Raw genomic sequence first — 18,852 nt, 5'->3', positions numbered from 1 at the left:
CAAGTTAGGCCTCATTCACACTTCATGTTTTCAATATATATTTCCAAATACACACAAAGAAACACTATAGCTATAAGTTTCATTACAAATCTACAACTAAATCTTCACGTTTCATTTCGCTGCAGATTTTACATCAGATATATAAAGTTTTTTGGCAACAATCTGCAACAAAGTTTTCTGTATCAGTACTGTAGATTTTACAGTCTGCAACAGATATAGGGCCCACACACACTACGGGAAATTCAGCAAGGAATTTCTTCATTGAATTCTATAAGCCAATCCGCCCAAAGTCAGGATTATGCGCGCAATTTGCCTGGGTAAAAAGAATGTTTTTTTTTCGGTGGAATCTGTATCCACAACGGAAGCTCCGCTCAGCGGGATTTAAGGGATTCTGCTGCAAGCAGATTTAGAGCATACCTGTCAGATTTCCCGCCCCCCAATTTTTTAATATTTTTTTTATGTGTCTACGACTAATATTCCTCTCAGAGTTATTTACCGTATTTTTCGCCCTATAGGACGCACCGGCGTATAAGATGCACCCTATTTTTAGGTGCAAAATCTAAAAAATTTAAGATTTTGAACCCAATAGTGGTCTTCAACCTGCGGACCTCCAGATGTTGCAAAACTACAACTCCCAGCATGCCCGGACATGGGAGTTGTAGTTTTGTAACATCTGGAGGTCCGCAGATTGAAGACCACTGCATAGGAGGTAATACTCACGTGTCCCTGCCGCTCCGGACCCGTCACCGCTGCCCTGGATGTCGCTCCATCGCTGTCGCCGTGTCCCCGTCGCTCCGGAACGTCTCTGCTGCCGGCCTGCTGCTGAACGTCTCTGCTGCCGGCCGGGTATCCTCGCTCTCCGTCGCCATCATCACGTCATTACGCACGCCGACGCACGCGACGACGTGATGACGAGGAAGGAGAGCGCTGGCCATACAGGGGATCCCTGAACGGAGAAGACACCGAAGAGGCAGGTAAGGTCCCCCCCGGTGTCCTGTAAGCACTAACCCGGCTATTCAGTCAGGCTGTTCAGGACCGGTGAAATCGCGGCGGTCCCGAACAGCCCGACTGAGCAGCCGGGTTAGTGTTGCTTTCCCTTCAGACGCGGCGGTCAGCTTTGATCGCCGCGTCTGAAGGGTTAATACAGGGCATCACCGCGATCGGTGATGTCCTGTATTAGCCGCGGGTCCCGGCCATTGATGGCTGCAGGGACCGCCGCGATAGGGGTGTATTCATTGCCATCATTGCTCAGTGAGGTTTTTGTCCATGCAGAGGCATGGGGCGTGTCCCTCTCTTCTCACTGTGATGACTTCTCCTCACTCACAGAGCGCCGGGAGCAAGCACAGCAGCTCTGGACCTGCCTGCACCCCTGTCAATCACTCTTGGTGTCCATGACGTGTCGATGACCACTGGACACTTCTGGACTGGTAAGTGTCCCAGGAGGCAGGGAGACCCCTAGTGACCACTTTTTTTTTTAACTGGCTTTTTCAGTATAAAATACTGTATTTATCGGCGTATAACACGCACTTTTTAGGCTAAAATTTTTAGCCTAAAGTCTGTGTGCGTGTTATACACCGATACACCCCCAGGAAAGGCAGGGGGAGAGAGGCCGTTGCTGCCCGCTTCTCTCCCCCTGCCTTTCCTGGGGTCTAGAGCGCTGCTGTCGGCCTTTCTCTCCCCCTGGTTACCAGCGCCGCTGCCCGTTCTGTCCCCCTGACTATCGGTGCCGGCACCCCATTGCCAGCGCCGATAGCCAGGGGGAGAGAAGCGGAGCCGACAGCCAGGGGGAGAGAAGGGGCAGCGGCATCCATTGCCGGCGCCGCTGCCCCGTTGCCTCCCCCCATCCCCGGTGGCATAATTACCTGAGTCGGGTCCGCGCTGCTCCAGGCCTCCGGCGTGCGTCCCCAGCGTCGTTGCTATGCGCTGAACGGCGCGGCGCATGACGTCAGTGCGCCGCGCCGTGCATAGCAACGACGCAGGGGACGCACGCCGGAGGCCTGGAGCAGCGCGGACCCGACTCAGGTAATTATGCCACCGGGGATGGGGAGAGGCAACGGGGCAGCGGCGCCGGCAATGGATGCCGCTGCCCCTTCTCTCCCCCTGGCTGTCGGCGCTGGCAATGGGGCGCCGGCACCGATAGTCAGGGGGACAGAACGGGCAGCGGCGCTGGTAACCAGGGGGAGAGAAAGGCCGACAGCAGCGCTCTAGACCCCAGGAAAGGCAGGGGGAGAGAAGCGGGCAGCGACGGCCTCTCTCCCCCTGCCTTTCCTGGGGATGTATCGGGGTATACACGCGCACACACGCACCCTCATTTTACCATGGATATTTGGGTAAAAAACTTTTTTTACCCAAATATCCTTGGTAAAATGAAGGTGCGTGTTATAGGCCGGTGCGTGGTATACCCCGATAAATACGGTACTGAAAATTTTCTAATGAAAGCAATTGCAAAACATATTGTTTTTTCATGCTTTATAACATATCAAAAAGTTATTGTATCTGACAGTGCCCATTTAATTACAAACAGAAAATCTATACTAAGCATGGGCCCTTAATTTTCCAAGCAGAAAATGTCCACAAGATCTGATTGAATGATTTGCTTGACCTATATGTTCTGGACCTACTCCAGGTTTTAGCTAACAAATACTGACCCAAGGAGGTCAGCTTCAGATCTGCTTCAGAGGCTTTATTTAAGGCTGGAAAACTGAGCCACTCAGTCCTCTGCATGATGGACACCAATGGAGTCCGATGGTCCCCATTGACAAAGGGTTTCAATGATCAAGGCCCGAAACAGAGTCTCTGACGCAGATGTGAATCCAGCCTAAGGACTGTTTGTACCTCCAATAAAAAAATAAAAATAAACTAAACACTTGTTATAGAAACATAGCAAAAGTTTGTGTGTTCAGTCTTCAGACCCTGACCAATCATGAGAACCATTCTGGAGACTTCTGCGCTTAGGGTATGTTCACACTGAGGAATTGGGGCGGAAATCACGCTGAAGATTTCCACCCCAAAATACATTTTTTTTTCGCTCAGAATTAGCAGCGATTTCGCATGGAAATGCAGGTTGGAGAGTGGGCGTATATGTATTTTTTTAATTCATAAATACTCCTTTTTTTATGCGGAAATTCCGCGCAAATTCCACGTGAAAATGCTTCTGACTGAAAAAAAAAAAAAAATAACATTGATCTCTATGGGAGAACGACGCTGATTCCGCCTGAAAGAAAGAACATGTTCTTTCTTCAAGCGGAACATACTTCCTCATCAGAATTCTGCTTGAGAAATTCTGTACAGCTCTATGGGGATTTTCACTGCTGAATGAATTGGAGAGGAAAAAGCGAGCAGAATTACTCGTGGAAATTCCTCTCCAATTCCTCAGTGTGAACATACCCTTAGAGTGTTCTCTCTTGGCTCTGTGTCATGTCACCTGGATGGACTTGCAGTACAAGTCAATGGGGCCATCCAGGTCTCATAGACACAGAGTAGGGAGAGGAGCACGCTGCTGCGTACCTCTCTCCCGACTCCTTCAAGTTATTGTCTAAACACTCAGACCCCGACCAATAAAAACTTTGAACATGTCCCTTTTTTTTTTTAATAGGTACACTTAAAAAAATTGTCTTTTCTTATAAATGCCTTTTTTTTTTAATCTTTCTGCTTTTCTTTGTGGTCCTAGGTTCTAAGGGTTCAAAATCTCTGTTTGCCATCACCGAATAAAAAACATTTCTAGTCTTCGCAAATTAATATTGTGGGCAAGTAACTCTATTACTTAAATAAGGAATAATTTTGTCAGTTTTGAGTGGAACTACAATGTTCTGGCAGCAGGCTAAACTTTAAAAACTCCTAATACCATTAATTTTAGCAAGGGGCTTCACAGTTGCTGGTAGTTTTAAAATGTTACTGTCATTGGAAAAAAAAAAATGTCAGAAGTTTTAATCGCATGAGGTCTCACTCTTAAGACCCGCTACGATCCCTAGTTATAAGCTGTGGAAGTTCACGGCAACACACTCTACTCCCTGGCTGGAGAGCAAATCCGACCTATGTCCTATACGGAGAAAAGGTCAGATTTGACTGACAGTGGAGGAGTAAGCTGTGCGCTTCTGCTAACTTGCCCAGCGATCAAAACTTGACATTTATGGTAATGTCTCAAGTTTTTTCTAATGATGTATCACTTTAATTGTGCATCCTGCAGCCTCAATAACATTGTACTTACACTTTACGGTTAACTGCAGGTTCCAGTAGAAATGTTCATCTGGAATGACCATCAAATTTGGCAGCAAGAATATTAACAAAAACAAAGGACTGACTCCTTAATATGTCAATAGGGTCCGTTGGTGGTACGGGAATGACTCAAACTACAAAACTGGCAGAGTGTTGTGGCATCTGTTGTGAACATACCAACCAGTGTGAATTAGTGCCTCTTCATGCATGATGATAGGTTTGAAAGAAGATCGTAAGTGGTGATACTCTTTAAACACACTAGGGGGTGAGACCGGTAATATATTGCCGATCCCCATGGACGGCAATGTATTTTTCCGAAAGAATGAACATGTTCATAACAGATTTGGCTGGTGCTAGAACCGCGCTGACATTGTCAGTCCCTATAGACAGCAATATATTCTGCAAGGTATTCCACCAAAAGAATGAACATGTTCATTCTTTGGTGCAGTCGGAAATCCAGAAATTCTGCAGGTGCAACAGAATTCCATTGAAAACAATGGGAGGCTGCTGCAATTTATGAGCGCAATTCCTGAGTAAAATTCTGTTGGAAAATCCATAGCGTTAACATACTCTTAGAGCTTGTTCACACAAGCAGATTTATTTGCGGGTGTCCCGCTGCGTGTTTTAAAGAGGGTGGGCTCTTCGTGGTTGCCCACAGCAGATTTTCAGCTGCGGAAAATCCGCCGCAGATCATATTGACTTCAATGGGGCTTGTGGCGGATTTTCCGTATCGGAAATTACGCAGCCAAAAAATCTGCTGCGGACAGCCACGATGAGCCTGTCCCCTTTCAAACACGCAGCGGGAAATCCACAAATAAATCCGCTCATGTGATCGAGCCCTTAGGCACAAGACACTGCAATAACACTACTACTGCTGCAGAGTCTAGTTCACACTAGGGATCGACCGATATCGTTTTTTTTAGGGCCGATACCGATAATCTGAGGAGGTTAGGGCCGATAGCCGATAACTTATACCAATATTCCGGTATAAGTTATCGGCTATTTATCCCCCCGCGACACCACTGCAGATCATTGATTTAAAGCGGGCGCTTTAAATCAATGCACTGCAGTGGCTTTTGCGGTGCCATAGGCCGCCGCCGCCGCCGCCGCCACCACCCGCTTCTCTCCCCCTACCTGTCAGGGTGGTCCGGGCCATCCATCCTTCCTGTAGTGTCCGGCGTCATTTCGGGTGGAGGGTGAACCGGACCGGGCTGTCCTTCTCCGGGGCTGCTCTTCTCCACTCCGGGCAGGCTCCGGCCTAGTAACGCAGCATAGACGCCGCTGCGCAGTGACGCCCGTGCACAGCGACGCACCTGACGTCACGGCGTAGCGGCGTCTATGCTGCTTACTAGGCCGGAGCCTGCCCGGAGTGGAGAAGATGACCCCCGGAGGAGAAGGAAAGCCCGGACCGGTTCACTCTCCACCCAGAATGCCGCCGGACACTACAGGAAAGATGGATGGCCCAAACCACCCCCATTACGGGTAAGTTAAAAAATTTTTTTTATTGAATCGGAGGGTGGGGGAGGGGCCCGACCGGTATAGCGGTATGGGCAAAAATCCATACCGTGGGAGAGAAAAAAACGGTATCCGGTTCATACCGATATACCGCCCAGCACTACGGTGGGGGGTGCGACGCGGTGCGGTGGGTCGGGGGGGGGGGGGGGGGGGGGGCGTTCGCGGTGCATTATCGGTTTATCGGCAAGGTAATTGCCGATACCGATAATGCCCAAAATCGTGATTATCGTCCAATAATATCGGCCATACCGATAATCGGTCGATCCCTAGTTCACACAGCCACACATAGCAGTTGATTTATTAGTAAATGTCATAACTTTGCCCTGCAGGGAGACATGGCTTTACTTTCATAAGGGAATCCCTTTTACTGCATTTGTGGCCCATTTGTTTGATGCATTAAGTACAAGTCCCCAATCTTGAAAGAAATAATCCACCGCTCCATTGTGTCCGTTCCATCTTTGTGAACATAAATCACATGGCTGGATGTCTATTAAACTGACAAGAATTCACATGACATTATCATCAGCGGGGGTGGAAGGCAGACAATAGGGACTCAGGCAATTGTCTGCTAAAATTATCGCAGAATTTAGTGACATAACAGGGGACGGCTATGAGAAGGGAGAAGAATGCGCTGACTGCAGTGTATGGGGAGTGGGATAAAAAATACAGATACTCATTCCTCTTATTATACTATAGGTATATACAAGGTGTACCCGTATTTTTCGGCATATAAAATGCTCCGGTATATAAGACGCACCTAATTTTATAGGATAAAAATCTAGAAAATAAAGATTCTGAACCAAATACAATGTAAAGTATAGGACGGTGATCTTCTATCTGCGGACCTTCAGATGTTGCAAAACTACAACTCCCAGCATGCACGGACAGCCAACGGCTGTCCGGGCATGCTGGGAGTTGTAGTTTTGCAACATCTGGAGGTCCGCAGGTAGAAGATCACTGGTATAGGAGGTAGCACTCACGTGTCCCCGCCGCTCCAGACCTGTCACCGCTGCCCTGGATTTCGCCCTCCATCGCTGTCGCCGCATCCCCGGGGTGTCCCCGTCACTCCAGAACATCTCTGCTGCCCGGTATCCTCGCTCTCCGTCACCGTCATGACATCTCTACGCACGCCGATCCTATTGGATGACGTGACGGCGTGCGCGAAAGCGTGATGACGACGAAGGAGAGCGCCGGCCATGAGGGGATCCCGGCCATCTCTCTTCAAATACATTTAGTAAATCCTTGAATTCTTCATATAATATGAAGGCCAAAATACTGTCTGTTGAAATCTTTCCTTTGTTATGTTAAGGTATGAATAAAGTTGAGAACTGTTCTTTAACCCCCCCCCCCCCCTTCCTTGTCAGGTGTCAGGTGCTTGTGTCCCTAAACAGTATGATACTGTCAGTGGCAGAATGTGTAGGGACAAGAAGTGCAGTGATGTAGTAGGAGAGTCCATACAGTGATTAAAAAGCCTCAAGTGGAATTTTCACGCTGTATAGTTTGTCTTGTAACATTAAAAAGAGTAGCTCCCACCATGCCTATTGCCCATCTATCCCTAACCCCCTCCCTGCCTTTAAATTTTTTTTTACTATCTGAGAAATGGCTTTTTGTCTGCCTGAACCCCCGCTCTCCCCCCCCCCCCCCGTTGAAAACAATAGCTTTGTTATAGCCGCAGCGCTACCCCGAACCCCGCAAAAGCCATACCTGAGTGCAGAGCAGCAGCAGCGGTGCATATATGCTGGGAGGAGGGGCTGGCGTGTGAGGCCAGGGAGCCAATGCTCACTCCCGCCTGTCTGATTGACAGGCGGGGAGCGAGCGCAGGCTGAATGAATTAGGACCAATTGCCCGGCCGGCATCGGTCCGAATTCAAACGTGACGTCACGCTAGCATGCAGCCGGCCACTAGGAGGGAGACCCCTAGTGGCCGTTTTTCAAAATTAAAATAAACTATTTCAATGAAAAAAATTAATAAATGGATTTATATTAGAGATATGTTATAGTACATAAGTACTAAAACATATAAAAAAAAAAAAAAAAAAGTTGGGTGACAGTGCTTTTTTAAATAATTGGGAATTTGGGGGGGAAAAAAAATCCCCAAAGTCAGTTTGTCACAGCTCTCTATCCTGTCATTGCCTCTTCAACAGGAATAATCAGTGTCTGGTGTCAGTAGCTGAAGAGACTTTTAATTTGTTTTAATCTTTGGTGAATCCTCTTAATTTCTAAAAACCATTAAGCGCTAATGACTAGAAGCACGACAGTGGCCAAACAGAGCCCTGAACGAACATGGCCCCAAGCAGCCATCTGCCACGCAAGTCTGACTGCTCTTTAGATGATTCAGACAGATTGCGATATCTTTCTATGACTATGCTGTTTTTCCAGTATTCGCCGTCCCATTATTTAAACGGCTGATTGTGACTTTGCCAAAAGTCAGCCCCCCACCGATCTTTATTGATGGCCTCTACCGAGGAAAGGGTATTAAAGGGGTACTCCGCTGCTCAGTGTTAGGAACAAACTGTTCCGAACGCTGGAGCCGGCAGCTTGTGACATCATAGAGCCGCCCCTTCATGACGTCCAACCCTGCCCCCTCAATGCAAGTCTATGGGAGGGGGCGTGACGGCCGTCACGCCCCCTCCTATAGACTTGCATTGAGGGGGCGGGGTGTGACATCATGAGGGGGCGGGGCAATGACGTCACAAGCTGCCGGCGCCAGCATTCAGAACAGTTTGTTCCTAACACTGAGCAGCAGAGTACCCCTTTAAATGTTAAAAACCCAGATAGCCCATTTAATTCAGCAAAGACTGTTTCTGATGTCTCTTCAGTATAGTGATCACAAGGATCTTATCAGAAACCTTTGTTGCCTGTTGTGATCCTCTGGTTGGTCCTTATCACTCTGTCTAGGCACAAAAGATCATACATGTAATTCAAATCAAACTACAATAGAACACTGGGCCCGGCATCAGCTTAAAAGGGTACTCCACTGGGAAAAAAAACATTCTTTAAATCAACTGGTGCCAGAAAGTTAAACAGATTTGTAAATTACTTCTATTTAAAAATCTTAATCCTTCCAGGACTAATCAGCTGCTGTATGTTCCAGAGGAAGTTCTTTTATTTTTGAATTTCCTTTCTATCCGACCACAGTGCTCTCTGCTGACACCTCTGTCCATTCTAGGAACTGTCCAGAGTAGAGGCAAATCCCCATAGCAAACCTATCCTGCTCTGGAGAGTTCCTAAAATGGACAGAGGTGTCAGCAGAGAGCACTGTGGTCAGACAGAAAGGAAATTCCTGTTGCACGGTATGTGCTTCCTCAGGCCCCTTACGAAGTACATACCGTGCAACACAGACCGTCGCCCGCTGTCTTAATACCACTACCCGCACTGTCTACGTCTCGACAGTAAAGGATCCTATTGATGTCGTCTGAACGGTGAGTGCTCGTTTCTTTATATCTTCTTGTGTATCGATATACGTAATTGTTATCTTTCCCCTTCTGTATATATTTCTCATATATATTCATACTGTGTCTCAAATCTTATACTTACTGGGTTACACAATGGCCCTCATTTACTAAGAGTCGAGTGTAGGTTTCTTTGTGGGTTTTAATTCCCTACAATTTATTTTCCATAGTATTTACTAAGGTTTCCCTACATTTTCCACTTGTCCTACATTTTGCTTTTTTTACACATGCTCTGATCTGTCTGGTTTTCCTCAGCTCAAATCAACCACATTTTCTGTGGAATCCTTAGTAAATATGTTTTGTGTTTGTGAAAATGTCGGGAACACGCCCCTATTCAGAGACCACGCCCATTTCCCAGTGGCCACCCCCCCTTTTTCGGATTTTCTTAGCAAAATGGAGAGTTAGTCGGGTTTTCTCAATTCTGGTGCAAATTCTGGCGCAAAATCTGACGCAGACCGAATATCTGGCGCACAACTCGACAAAATGTAGTGTTTGCAATAGTAAATGAGGGTTAATATGTATATTTTCTAGTACTTGGGTACAGCTATTATGTTATTTGTGTGTACTCAACTGGTTTGAAAACTTATAAACTCTTCTGAGTCAGACTCAGATGTGGACCCATGCCTGAAGAGCCATTTGTAGTCTGATTGTTGCTGCTAGAGATGAGCAAACTTACAGTAAATTCGATTCGTCACGAACTTCTCGGCTCGGCAGTTGATGACTTTTCCTGCATAAATTAGTTCAGCTTTCAGGTGCTCCCGTGGGCTGGAGAAGGTGGATACAGTCCTAGGAGACTCTTTCCTAGGACTGTATCCACCTTTTCCAGCCCACCAGAGCTCCTGAAAGCTGAACTCATTTACGCAGGATAAGTCATCAACTGCCGAGCCGAGAAGTTCGTGACGAATCGAATTTACTGCAAGTTCGCTTATCTCTAGTTGCTGCTCCTTTTAAATGTATTTTATTGTAATTTTTTAATAAAGTTTGTGATAACTGATTTTTTTTTTCCTGGTGTAATTGTATAGGTTGATATATTTGTGATTTTTTTTCACACTGGATGTTTAATGCTCAGTTTGTGGTCAGGCCCATGCTTTTTGGTTTATATGTTTCAATAAGAGGGCAAGGTGGAAAGCTGTGCCATCTCTGCTGTATCCTGGTGAATGCTAGAGATCAGTGTCCTCAAGAACCTGCTGAGGAAGGAAAATTGTCAAATGAAGAAAAAATAAAAAAAATAAAAATAAAAACCCTGCTGGTCATCCAGGAATTTATAAAGTATGGACAAAATATGTGCAAGAAAATTGCTTCATGAAGATGTTAAAAACAGACGTCATTTAAAGAGGACCTGGCACTACTGTAGTCCATTACAGTAAATCAGGTGACCTTTGTGCAAAGTTGACAATGTTTTTATGCACATATAAGCCAAAAATACAGTGACCCCCCCGACCTATGATGGCCCCGACATACGAGGATTTCAACATACGATGGTCTCTCAGAGGCCATCGCATGTTGAAGGCAGAATCAACATACGATGCTTTTGTATGTCGGGGCCATCGCATAAACGGCTATCCGGCAGCACAGACTGCTTCAGCTGCCACCGGATAGCCATTTACGGTGCCCCGTGTGGTCCGCTGACGGTCACTTACCTGTCCTCGGGGCTCCGGCGTGTCCTCTTCGGGATCCCCTGCATCGTTGGCACTCTCCATCGTCGTCATCAAGTCGCTGCGCACGCCGTACCGTCATCCAATAGGAGCTGCGAGCGTAGCGACGTGATGGCGGCGACGGAGAGTGAGGATGCCGGGGAAGCAGAGGCCTTGCCAGAGCGTCGGGGACACCCCGGGGACGCGGCGACAGCGATGGAAGGCGACATCCAGGGCAGCGGTGACGAGCGGTGACGGTCCGGAGTGGCGGGGACACGCGAGTGCTACCTCCAATACCAGTGGTCTTCAACCTGCGGACCTCCAGATGTTGCAAAACTACAACTCCCAGCATGCCCAGACAGCCGTTGGCTGTCCGGGCATGCTGGGGGTTGTAGTTTTGCAACATCTGGAGGTCCGCAGGTTGAAGACCACTGTCCTATACTTTACATTGCACGGATCCCTCAACATACGATGGTTTCAACAAACGATGGTCCATTTGGAACGAATTACCATCGTATGTTGAGGGATCACTGTAAAGCCAAAGTCTTAGCAACTATACGGCAATTGTTCAGTGCACAATACACTAATAATAATCACCTATCAAGAATAGCACCGAACATGGACGAATATAAAATAGAAAATCTTTATTTAACATACATAATTATATAAAACATGATTAAAAAGGATCAACAACAGTCAGAAAAATGTGCAGAGATCAGATGTGTACTATTCTCTTAGAAACGCCAAAGAATCTGTCATGGTATAGTCATAATAAATATAATACAATATTGAAAAAAAAAAGGTATAAAATACCATATAATGCCACAAGGTGCAAAAATGTAAAACAACAAGAGAAAAGGAGTGTAACAAGACAAAAGTCATTGACGTGGTGCGAGACTCCCTGATGAAGTGAGTAACGAAACGGCGTAGGAGTAGTGCGCGACCAGATCCAGTGAGTATAACAGCATGACTGCGATGTAACGGCTCGTTCTTTGGTATATGCTTTTGGGGGACATTGTGATGAGATGGTGTTAGTGGCTGTATTAGCGACTTTACCAAAGTGCACCTTTTGTCCCCTCATTCCCAGCTCTCGCACCACGTGACATTTGTCTTGTTACACTCCTTTTCTATTGTTGTTTACACTTTTTCGCCTCAGTTTACTGTGCACCTTGTGGCATTATTTGGTATTTTTTTTACCTTTTTTGAATATTGTATTATATTTATTCTTACTATACCATGACAGATTCTTTGGCATTTCTAAGAGAATAGTACACATCTTGGGGGAGGTTTATCAAAATCTGTCCTGTGGAAAAGTTGCCCAGTTGCCCATAGCAACCAATCAGATAGCTTCTTTCATTTTTAAAAGGGCCTTTGCAAAATGAAAGAAGCGATGTGATTGGTTGCTATGGGCAACTGGGCAACTTTTCCACAGGACAGATTTTGATAAATCTCCCCCCTTATCTCTGCACATTTTCTGACTGTTGTATGTTTTATGTAATCATGTATGGGAAATAAAGGTTTTCTATTTTATATTCATCCACATTCAGTCCTATTCTTGATAGGTGATTAATGTTTTTTATGAGAAACAAGCATAAAACCAATAATAAATTCCTTTTTGTGTACCAATTTGTGAGTGTTCAGAGCATCTTCACTGTCCATGCAGGGTAAATCAATGCTTCCCTCTCATCTCAGCAGCAGCGTTTAGTGTAAAGTTATGTTCACACGTCAGGAAAGTCCGCATGGAAAGTCTCCCTATGGGCACCAGCATAGTATTGCGGCGCTAGGACCACACAGGAATGCGCCATCTCATAGGCGGCAATGCATTCCGTGCAGAGTTCACAGAGAATGGACAGATTAATTCTTTCTGTGGACACAGAAATTGGAATCCCATTGACTACAATGCTGCGGAATCTCAAGCGAAATTCTGCAAGTGTGAACATGGCTTAACACTTTTCTTGCTTTGCCCTGATGATCTCTATAGTAGATCTATGTATTGTATAAATCATACCCCAGTACAGCTCCAGTCTGTTTAGTAGTTAGGGTAACTGTTTCCTTGCTGCCTTGCTGATTCTTTAATGCCTGCTCCCATAACAACTTGCAAAACCCAGTGCATTAGTAATCCCTTTTCCCCCACATGTTATCTATAGAGGTGTACTGTGTAAATCATCCCCAAGCATAGCGAGAGCCTGTTCACTGCACTTTTACCATCACTATTTCATGGCATAGCAGAAAAGATTATGTGATCTGTTGTGCTGTCATTAGCCAGAGAAGTAAGGGAAAGGAAGTCCCTGTGTGTACTGCTGGTAAACAGTCCAGCTCTGGTCCCATCCCCTAAAATGAAGATATTAAAGGGGTATTCCGGGCAATAACATCTTTGGATAGGGGATAAGATGTCTGATTGTGGGGGGCCCGCTGCTGGAACCCCCCCATGATCTCCCTGCAGCCCCCACATTCTATGTGGGGCTGCGTCTCCAGTTTCGGAAACCTCCGGGTTTTCCGGGACTGGGGGCGTGATGTCACGCCATGCCCCCTCCATTCATGTCTATGGGAGGGGGCGTGATGGCCATCACGCCCCCTCCCATAGACATGAATGTAGGTGGCATGGCGTGACATCATGACCCCAGTCCCGGAAAACCCGGAGGTTTCCGAAACTGGAGACGCAGCCCCACATAGAATGCGGGTGCTGCAGGGAGATCGCGGGGGGTCCCAGCAGCGAGCAACCCAACGATCAGACATCTTATCCCCTATCCTTTGGATAGGGGACAAGATGTTTTTGCCCGAAATACCCCTTTCAGAAAGATCTGTGCACTACGGAGGGGATACTCAGGGGCTCAACGACATGAAGTGCGAACAGTAATATAACCTACTCTGCACTCTTTGAGGTTAATCTAATAAACTCATGCAGATTTTATTTATTTTAATACGATAGACCGGCCTCAAGCCATAACCTGGACTGAATTCAAAATGAGGAAAACAAGACTTTCCTTTATAGATCTCCTTTTTTTTTTTAAGATTCCTTCTGGGTTTTAGTTATTTAATTTAAAAAATAAATAAAAAAATAAACAAACAAGAAAAAGAAAAAACACTGTAAAACTAGAGAAGACTGAGATTTTTCTGTAATCCAGGACACATTAACCTGTCTGTCCATCTCTATATCATTCCTAGTCTGACACAGGCAGCGAGGCAGAAAAGTAGCCCACAGCTGGGCGCCAGTGACTGTCAGAGATGGTTTAACTTTATTAACCACACATGTGAGAACAGGAGTCTGCACATCGTGTAACATCGCTCTTCAGTCTCTATCCCTCCTCGGGGGAGCGGAGACTAACATTTGGACATTCTTTACCTAAATATTCTTTTGCAAAATCGGTTATAGCTTGAAAAAACTTGTGAGCACAGAAAGTTGTGCAAATTAGGGAAGCAAAAATGTCAATAAAAAGTCCCGATAAATGTCCCTAATGCAATTCTAAAACCAATGAGCGGTATACCAGCATGTTATTCCAGAGTAGCCCCATATTTCACTATGTTTATTTAGGAATAAGGTGCTGCTGCTGAACTAGGCCAAATAGTAATTTTACATCTCAGTTGCACAAAACAAACTTTTGTTTTACCAAATGCAACAGTTTATTTAAAAATATATAATAATAATAATAAAAATAAAAATAATAAAAAAAAAAATGTCAAAAAAGTAGTGGTGGCTTGAGATATATATATATATATATATATATATAGCATTCAGCATAAACACCATTCTCTGTAATGCGATTATGTCGTAGAACTGCCACAACTGCATAGATAGATGGGTCCCATTACATAATGTCTTAGGGATCCAGGAAACACAAATATATAACATAAATGCAATAGAAGTATAGAAATAATGGAGCACTCACCCGGTCTTAGGAAGCTTCTTTATTCCAGTACAGCATGGTAGCTTTGAGAGTGGACGGAAGCAGAGGGGAGTGGGTTGGGCAACGGTCCATATCGCGCAATTAGCGCTTCGTCAGGCCCCTTTGTCAGCATGGTAGTGTTCCAACACATGCGGGAGTGCGGAAGGAAGCAGAGGGGAGGGGGGTGGGGCGACGGTCTGTATCGCGCAATCAGCGCCTGACGAAACGCTAATTGCACGATTCGGACCGTCAACCAACCAACTCCCCCCTCCCCTCTGCTTCCGTCCGCTCTCCCGCATGTGTTGGAACGCTACCATGCTGTAATGCAATAAAAAAGCTTGCTGTTCCTTAAGACCGGGTGAGTGCTCCCTTCTTTCTATACTTCTATTGGATATACTTTGGACTTAAATTGGCACTTTCAGATACAAAAACTTTTGATATGTTGTAAAGCATGCAAAAACAATAGGTTTTACAATTGCTTTCATTAGACAAATTTCAGTATTTCATACTGAAAAAGCCAGTCAAACAACTGGCCCCCCCCCACCCACCCCTCCGGCCTGCTTGGACACATACTAGTCCTTCTGTGTCCATGCGTCATCACCTACATCATGGACACACTTCCATGATTGACAGCTGTGAGTTCAGGGCTCAGAGCTGGAGGAAAAATCCTCCCACTGTCATCTTGTGTCCCGCTACTGTCAGTGAGGACAAGCTGGGAGTTGTAGTTTTGCTAATGCTAGGGAAGATGTGAGCAGACAGCATACTGAGGGAGGGGGCGGAGACCTGTACAGTGAGGCCACGCCCCCTCACTTTGACAGGCATTCAGACTAGTGAGCTAAATTAAAAGTGTAATAAAAAAAATAAATAAAGGTGCTAGACACATAAAAATGTGTACATGGTCAGGATTAGGTACTGAGTGATATATTAAAAAAAAAAGTTTTTTTTGTTGGATCTGATGGTTTCGCTTTAATATGTGAGCACTGGAATGGTCCTTATACCAGAGCGCAGCAGCAGATGAATTAGTGGAGTAGCGGTGCTGGGTATTATCTGTTGTGGATTGGGTACAAATATATAACACAGCCATGTAGGAGAAGCCATAGTAAGAATTATTACTGGCCGGACATTAAGAATGTAACCGCATAAAGCTATCTGCTCTTGTACCTCCAGTCGGACATAGAGTACGATATGCAGGATGAATACATCTGTTGTGTTATTCCTTACCGCTCGACCCTGAGAGAGAGCTTATCCACCATGTGACACCTCCCAAGGGAGAAAACATGAGCATTATCCGCAAGGCTCATTAAATAATTTCTGATCTGTACATTCATAGCGAAATGAAGCTGCCTTCAATGTAATAGACAACCCTGTATAGTCAGCTGGTTCTGCATGCGTGACCCCCGAGCCCAGAGACGCTCCGCCATAATATCAAGTCTGCCACGATGAGGAATCGGTGACAGAAACGCAGCCAGACATTGATTGATATACAATTACTTACAGTCTTTGCTTTGCAATTTTCACAGCGATCAACAAGGCGCGTAGCCAAAAAGTAACACTGTTCTATAGCTATGGCGGTTAAATTGACCTAATATTGATGTACTTTGTAAATCTAGGGACTGCAGTCATCGGTGTAGGACCCGGGTATTATTCTCCAGCCTTCCTGGAGGATCATCAGAAGGATCCAGTTAACAGAATATTACAGATGGGTCCACCAATAAAGCTGAATTTGTGACTTCAACTACATCTGCTACAGAAAAAAAAATGCCCCTCGTTCTTGTGACATAACGGAGAACAACTATAGCTGGGGCCCTATAGAAGGGGCCATGGGTACTCCATATTTGTGTAGAGCTGTGATTGTGCAAGGGGAATGACATCTTATATTAAATTTATTGATTCTGAATAAATATTTCATTCCTTAAATAATTTTTTTTTTTAATCATTTAAAAAAAAGATTTTGCTGTTCTATAGTTAATATGGTAGTTCCCGCGTTCTTTTCAATTCCCTGCTTCGCGGCCGGGGGGGGGGGGGGGGAGAGAAGCTTTTTTCTAGTGCACATATTCTTATTGTCTGGTCTGCACAATAGTAGAAATTACTCTGCTGCCCAGGTACCCAAGGATCAGGGAGGTAAGACTGAGCTACTGAGCATGTGTGACCTGTGTGAGGATCTGGGACTGAGCATGTGTGACCACCAGTACAAAGAGGATCTGGGAGGTGGGATTGAGCTACTGAGCATGTGTGACCACCAGTACTAGACACATTAAGGGAATAATCCGAGATTGGATCGTAAACAACAGGGGGCACTATAACAAGTATGTTGAGAAGTTGTTCTGCTTCATGTGGTGTAACAAAGAAACGAAAGATACCGCGTGTGATGAACTCGCACTCAGATAAGGCTATGTTCACACGCCAGAAATTCTGCAGTGTGAACATAGCCTAACAGTGTCAGCAGTTTGGAACATGAATTGCAGCTAAAATATTCCCTTTTAAAGGAGATGTGCAGTGAAATAAACATATCCCTTATCCGCAGGACCCCCCGCAATCTCCCATACGGGCGTCGGTGAACACGCCCCCCCACCACCTACAGCTATATGGGAGAGGCGGGGATGCACGTGTGGTGGCCCAGTATGGGAGAAGTTACCCCATACCCTTGCTGCCCTGTCAGCCTCCTTCAGTGTCCCCAGGGCCCCTTGCACCTGTTTCCCCCGTGTACATATGTTCTGCAATGTGTTGTATGTTTAAGTTATGTCATGTGATTGTTACCCAGAAGGCACCAGTGATCAGGTGATCCAAAGAGTGACCTATGGGCTCCCTGCTAGTCTCTCCCATATAAGTCCTGGCTGGAGCTAGCTCGCTATTGGAGCTCTGCTCTTCTGCTAAGCTGAGGTCCAGTGCAGTCGCCTAGTGTGTGTGTCCAGGGTGTTGGAGACCTCAAAGTCCAGTCCTGCAGCCACCATCAAGTCAAGTAAAGTCACTGCTTTATGAGTCAAGTCAGTCCCTGTCATCTGTCAAGTCAGCGTGGTCTGCATTCAATTGTCCAGTTCTACTGCAAGTCCCAGCAAGCCCTTAAGGTCTCTGCAACACAGGTCACCTCCTTGGGCCCTGGCTGAACTATATAGACTTAACCAACTGTCTATCCTCAGTAAAGCTACCGTTGTCTGTAACTTAGCATCAGAGTCTTTATTGCCCCCTGTGCCTAGCCCAGGATCCAGCGGTATATCTTCGGGTGGTCTTAGGCTAAACCACGCCCTGGCATCACGAATACAAGGGGTTGATGTCATCTGCCCCTAAGGTAACAACATCTGCCCTCATCACACCCCGCTACCACACACAAACGCTGCATCCCCGCCTCTCCCATAGAAATACATGGAGGGGGACTGTTGGCCGCGGCGGGGTCCGATAAGCTGTGGATAGGGGATACGTTTATTTGACTGCAGATTTCCTTTAAGGGGTTGCCGCATAATGAAATTTTACATATACCTGTCTGTGCTTCTAAAATTTATAAAAAATATTTTATTTTCCTGTTCAAAGTGTCACAGTGGTGTTTGAATAGCTGAAAGCTGAAATCCCTCCTTCTTCCCCCTCCCATCCTTATCCTTGCTTGGGGCTTGGCTTCTAGCTGACTGTCAATCAAGCAGGCAGTGTGATGGAAGGGGGAGCATGGAGGCATTCAAGCCCTTACCACTTCAGACAGATATATGAATGGGACCACGTGTCTCCTTGTCCTAACAGCTATCTCACAGTGTCAGCTGATTGGAACGTGAATGGCTGCAGACAGATTCCCTTTAAGCGCATGATAACATTGTGTAGACTGACTGTCCTCTCTCCTCTCTATATATCAGTCTGCAATTTACTGTGTCACCTTCACTGTACCTGCATTTATTTCATGTGCCCTGGAACCGAGGGTGTAATATAAATAAATAACTTCATATGACTTCATTGTACAGTATAAATAGGTTATAAAGTAAAGACACATAGGGGGAGATTTATCAAAACCTGTGAAGAGGAAGAGTGGTGCAGTTGCCCATAGCAACCAGATTGCTTCTTTCCTTTTAAACCCCTTTCCCTCTTGGGCAATCTTTTATTTTTGCACTTTAGTTTTTTTCTCCTCACCTTCTAAAATTCATAACACTTTCAATTTTCCACCTACAGACCCATA

The 18,852-nt window shown here is 45.8% G+C and overlaps 1 protein-coding gene across 1 annotated transcript in view; it reads right to left on the bottom strand.

The window, feature by feature from the left end:
- Nucleotides 1-18,852, bottom strand: part of PIP4P2 (phosphatidylinositol-4,5-bisphosphate 4-phosphatase 2) — a 55,188-nt gene that overhangs the window by 24,217 nt on the left and 12,119 nt on the right. The window lies entirely within an intron of this gene.

The sequence above is a fragment of the Hyla sarda genome, chromosome 5, assembly GCF_029499605.1.
Source record: "Hyla sarda isolate aHylSar1 chromosome 5, aHylSar1.hap1, whole genome shotgun sequence".
In the NCBI taxonomy this organism is placed as follows: Eukaryota; Metazoa; Chordata; class Amphibia; order Anura; family Hylidae; genus Hyla; species Hyla sarda.
This window is presented reverse-complemented; position numbering and strand designations above follow the sequence as displayed.